Source organism: Dendrobium catenatum, unplaced genomic scaffold (genome assembly GCF_001605985.2).
Source record: "Dendrobium catenatum unplaced genomic scaffold, ASM160598v2 fragScaff_scaffold_133, whole genome shotgun sequence".
NCBI lineage: Eukaryota > Viridiplantae > Streptophyta > Magnoliopsida > Asparagales > Orchidaceae > Dendrobium > Dendrobium catenatum.
In genome coordinates this window covers 3,228,954-3,234,784 of record NW_021318595.1, presented here as the reverse complement: position 1 = coordinate 3,234,784, position 5,831 = coordinate 3,228,954, and the positions used below count along the sequence as shown (strand labels likewise).

The 5,831-nt window shown below is 29.5% G+C and overlaps 1 long non-coding RNA gene across 1 annotated transcript; it reads left to right on the top strand.

The window, feature by feature from the left end:
• Positions 1-6: 6 nt before the first annotated feature.
• Positions 7-4,642, top strand: LOC114580811. Its single transcript, XR_003702391.1, has 3 exons — positions 7-1,504; positions 1,582-1,670; positions 1,845-4,642. It is a non-coding gene; the product is annotated as an uncharacterized LOC114580811 (long non-coding RNA).
• The last annotated feature ends 1,189 nt before the right edge of the window (positions 4,643-5,831 follow it).

Below are 5,831 nucleotides of genomic sequence, written 5' to 3'. Positions count from 1 at the left end.
AATGAAGTTGTTTTAGGTTTTTTTGGAAATAAATTGTGTCTGCTTGCTGAATTTCCCTTTGTGTAATGCATGTTTAATAACACGCCCGCACAAATCCTTTTTGGGATTGAGAACTGTGTGGGGAGTAATTTTGTTTTTGTATGAGAGTATTGAATGTCCTTACTAGTGAGAATGGTATTTGGTAAGGTTTTACATATTTGTTTGTGGTTCCTTTTCTCGGATAACCAAAGGAGTTTTGATTTCTTCAATTTTGGTTGTTCTTGGAAGTTTCACTGTTGATTGTATTTCTAATTTATGTCTTAATTAGAGATTTTTTTTTTTTTTGAAAGATATGATATCTTTTACTTAAATTCACACCAGTCATTAAAAAAATTAATATTCCAATGATAAAAGATTTATTTTGTGAATTAGTTGATGATTTAGACTATGCTAATGGAATTTCTAAGCGTAATTTAATTTATTTGCTAGGTTTTTATAAGTTTCTACCTAGTCAAGTTCAATTATTAAAGTTGATTAGGAATCTTAAAGCGTATACTATTTGTAGCACATCCGACGGGTGTATGAATAGGCCTGAATTGGCACAACAAGCTTAGATGGGCTTAGAAAGTCTCAAAATGTTTATGCAACTTGGACTGGCTAAACTGGAGCCTAAATTGTCTTAACTGTCTTAAAAGATTTTTGCTGACATGCCCTTTTATGCTTGTATAAGTAAAACCTTCTAATATTTTCCAAATTACCTTGACCAATATTGTCCTTATTTTGGATTGTTCCTGTTAGAATGATGAAGAGCTCTGTATTTTCATTTGGCAGCAAGGATGTCTGATTTCATTAAATCTAGGGTAACTTCTTAGAAAAGTTTTGCACCGAGCCATTGCAGAAAGCTCCATATCATCGCCACTTGAATGGTTGACACCTCCTCGAACCTCCATCTAACTTTGATATGGGATTTTTATAGTTATTCCAAAATATATATTTGGTGAATTATATTTTTTATGATTTTTCGTTGAATGGCAGTTTTGAAACCTTGCTGTTAGTTTGTTAAGTAAACTGGAACTCAGCGTGAATTGAATAGCCTGTTACCTAATGGCGAGTTCAAAAATTGGGTTAAAATAAAGTTTCCGTATTTATTTTTGTAGAGAATTGGTAAATAGGAAATGATTATTCTTACATATTATAAAATAGGTATTTGGTGCTTTCATACTCAACTAAAAGCAAAAGGAATTGGTAGTTTGTTTTTTCTTTGATTGATTCTTGTCCTTGATGGGATGATGAAGATGCTTATGTATTCTTTGAGCATCTATACTACATCTTGTTTAGGCATGCTTTTGATGAGCATCTGAATCATTTTTCATACTTTATTAGAAGTAAGGCATTTAAATTGTTTTAATTTTTACATAATTTTATATTCAGAATCAGAGTCTCCAATCGCTATGCGGCGCCAAATATTAGCCAAGATTCCTCTTCAGCTCCTATCGGTGTTGTAGCTGATGTTAAAACTGAGAGGGTTTGATCTTCTGTGCTTTAAAATTATACTTCATTTATCTCCTGTAGCAACTAAGTCTACTTATGCATTTTTAGTAGATTGTTGTACTTGGAGGCACTGGATTTGTTGGTACTGCAATTTGCAAGGCTGCAGTATCCAAGGGCATTGAAGTGGTTAGTGTAAGCAGGTAGTTGTGTAGTCTTTCATTGTACTATCATGTGATGTTTACGAAGTACTTTATGAATTTCATTACGGACACATTTAATATACATAATGAATGTTGTCCTTTGACCTTCATAGCATCATTCGAATGCCTCCATTTTGCCATAGGTTCTCCAACTAAAAGCTGGACTGGTTGCAGGTCAGGGAGGCCTTCTTCTTCTGATCCATGGATTGATCAAGTCACATGGACGGCAGGTATTCTCATGCAATTAGATGTGCCTCTTACTGTTTCAATTTTTTTTTTTTTTTGGTTAAAACCCACAAAAGGGGCTTACGCATTTATTAAAAAAACGATTACAAAGAGTCCTTAGAAGAGACTAGAGGCTCAACTAAAATAAAAAGAAAATACAATAAAGAAAAAAAATACAAAAATAAAATAAGAATCTAATGAGCCTTAAATCTCTTTCTAGATACATAGAAAAAAAAACAATAAAAACTAAAGTCTTTTAAAGCCATCAAAAGAGCAATCTTCAAAGTCTCAGTCTTATGAAACATATCCAGCCATCTCCCATATTTGAAATCTTCAATTTCCTGAAAATCTGGATAAGAAAACTCCAAGCAAGATAAGTAACAAATAAGCATAAAGTTAAGAAAAATTATGTAATTTTGAAATTTATTATGGCTCAGGAATAAAAAATCTATTAAGGAAGAAAGGAATACCAAAGATTTCAAAGTAATTTTACATGGGCAAGATAAAACCTTAAACCGGAAATGATTGCAGAGGTCCAGACCAATAAATTCAAAGAAATCCTTCCAGCCAATATAGAGATACAGCCAACCCTCACAGTAACAAAGAATAACCTCCAGCCAAACAAAATAATAACTCACAGTAAAACAACTACTAAACAACCAAACCAAAAAATTGGATAATAAACAACTCATTTCTAAAATAACCAAAACAACATTACCAAGTTGCCAAATCAGCCACCTTCCAGCTCTCACAAATAACCAGAAATACCAACACAATCAGGAAACCAACCAAATGAAAATCTTGCCCATAAAATTACAAAGAAAAATGGCAAACATAGCCTTCCAAAAAAGATTAAAAATTCTAAACATCATAGCCAAATCAAATACGTATATAAGGTAAACCTGTTTTATCAAGATTGATTATTCCCTTTAATAAAAAGGGAATATTATTATTGTGAAAAGAAGTTAATTGATTCAAATTGGCACTAGTTTTAGCTAAAAAGTCTGCAGCCGCATTTCCTTCTCTCCAAATATGAGAGATTTTATAATCAAGATGAGAGAGCATTCTCTTTATATCTTTAATAATATAAAAAATATCAAAATTACCCATCTTATTAGCAGAAATTTCTTTTATAACTAAAAGGGCATCAATTTCTAACCAGATTTTAAAATAACCAGAGGTAAGACAGATTCTAAGGGCTTCATAAATAGCCATCAGTTCTGCAACCAAAACAGAACATTTATTAAGAGGAGAAGCAAAGGCCACAACAATATTACCTTTATCATTTCTCAAGATACCACCACACCCATAAGGACCTTACCTAACAGAACCATCAGTGTTAATTTTAATGCAGTGAATATCAGGTTTCTTCCAAATAACAAATTTATAAGAAGATTCATGAAGCTCTTCAAAAATATTAGTATTTAACTTGTTAGCAACAAATTTAAAGCCACGAAATTACTTAGAATGAATCAAATTCACCTTATAAAGGCTATTAATTTTTTCTCTGGTTCTAGCAATAATACGATTATGATTCATAGGAATATTCCTATGTTTAGCATCATTTCTATCCATCCATAAAAATCAAATAAGAGAGATAGCAGTGACAATTTTGATATGACCTCTAGTAGTATTATGAAGGATAACAGTAAGGAAATGATTGAAAGATAAATGTCCACTAAAGTAATTGGTATTAAAAAAATTATCAAACCAAATCCAAATTCTAGCAGCAATGGGACCATTAATAAAAAACATGGTTTATATCTTCAATATGATAGCAACAATAGCATTTAGAAGGAAGGTAAAAACCTTTTTTCCAAAGAACAACATCAACAGGGATGTAACCTTTCAGTATTCTCCAAACAAGAATAGAAAAGGATGTAGGAATATTATTACTCCATATCATATTAAAAACCATAGAAGTATTTCTCTTGCTTCTAATGAAATCCCAAGCAACTTTAAAAACAAAATTTCCTTTATAAGACAATTTAAAAAGAATTTGATCTTTTCTTTGACTATCCAAAGAAATATCTTTAACTTTATTACTAATAAGCAGAGGAACCAAGTTAAGAATATTTTGCATATCCCAAGTGTTATCATGATAAAATTCATGAACTTTAATAGCAGAAAAAGAAATAATAGAAATAAGGGATTCAATAGAGCCTTCAAAAAGCCAATTATCTTGCCAAAAGTAACAGTTTCCAGAATTAAGACCCCAAGCAATAAGAGGCTCCATAATATTTTTTATTTGATAAAGTCTTTTCCAAATTAAAGAGTTCACCATGCCTGTAGTAACAACATAAGGGATGTTTACCTTTGCAATACTTATAATTCATAAAAGATGCCCAAAGACTTTCATTTTTCCTAAAATTCCACCACATTTTCATAGAAGAAACAATAATAGAATCAGAGATAGATTTGCAACCAAGGCCTCCTTCCTTTAAAGGACCACAAAGTTTACTCCAAGAGGTCCAATACATTCTAGTAATATTATTACTAGAACCCCAAAAAAAATTATTGAGAATTCTCTCTAATCTTAACACAGTATCAATATTAGGTTGAATAACTTGGAATAAATGAAAAACTTATCAAAATATCTCATCCACCTTTATTGAATATCATCTTCTAATAAAAATATATTTTTATCTTCATCTTTAACGCATTTCACTTGAACTACATTTTTACTTATCATATCTCTTTGCTTGGCTAACTTATACATATATTTTTTGTCTTCCTTAGTATCTAATCTATCATATAAATTACTAAAAGATAAATTCTTTGCATCGCATATTACTTTTTTAAATTTCTTACGATCCTCTTTATATATTTTCTTATTTTCTAAACTTTTACACCTAAACTAATTTTTATAAAAAGGCTTCTTATTTTTTATCTTTTATTGCACTTTTGATTTCATCACCAATTATTTTTATTATTATATTTTTTTTTTCTTTTGATACTTCACGCACATCTTTTGTTAAATTCTTAATATCACTAGCTATTTTTTTCCACATAATATTAGCATATTCATGCACTATCAAAATTTTAATATTTTGAATCTTAATCTTAAAAATATTTTTCATTAGTATCCTTTAAATGCCTCATCCAATCCTAGGATAATATTTTACTTTTTTTTTTATTTTGCCCCTCATTTTAAAGTCTAAAATTAATAAATGATGATATATACATAAACTTTCGCTCAGAATAATTTTAAAATCTTTACAATCTGAGTTTTATTATATTCATTCTTATGAGTGATGAGATGCTTCTCTCTTTTCTTAAATAATATATTAGTAATTATGAAATCATAAGCTTGAGTAAAATTTAATATGGTCCTAGCACTTTGATTACTAGCTCTAACACATAGCCATCATGAACAACTTTAAAATCTTTTACATCTTTATCAACTTGTCCATTTAAATCTTCTCTAATAAAAACTTTTTCTTCAAGAGATATCTTTTGTATTAATTTTTCTAAGTTATTCTAAAATTTTAATTTTGAACACATAATCTAAAGCGCTTACAATATTCATAATATTTGTATCAACAATAATCTTTAAAGCTATAATTCTATCTCTAATCTATAAACACACCTACATTATTTCTTGTATGATTCCTATCTGAATACTATCAATCTTCTTAACATTCTCTCCAACCCATTTAGTTTTATGAATACATAGAATATTTACATAATAAATCCATCACATCAAATTTTCTACTAGTACATATCAATTCATGTAAATCAATGTCACTCTTAAGATCACCATCAAGGACATATTATTTAAATTGACCAGTCATATAGACAATTATATTTGAGCCTTATTCAAAGCTTCTTCAATTTTCTTATCAAAAATAGTTCTTACATTCGCTATAATAGCGCATCTATCAAAGAACTATTTGTTAATTGTGTCTTAAGAACTCTTAATAAAGCGATCATTAT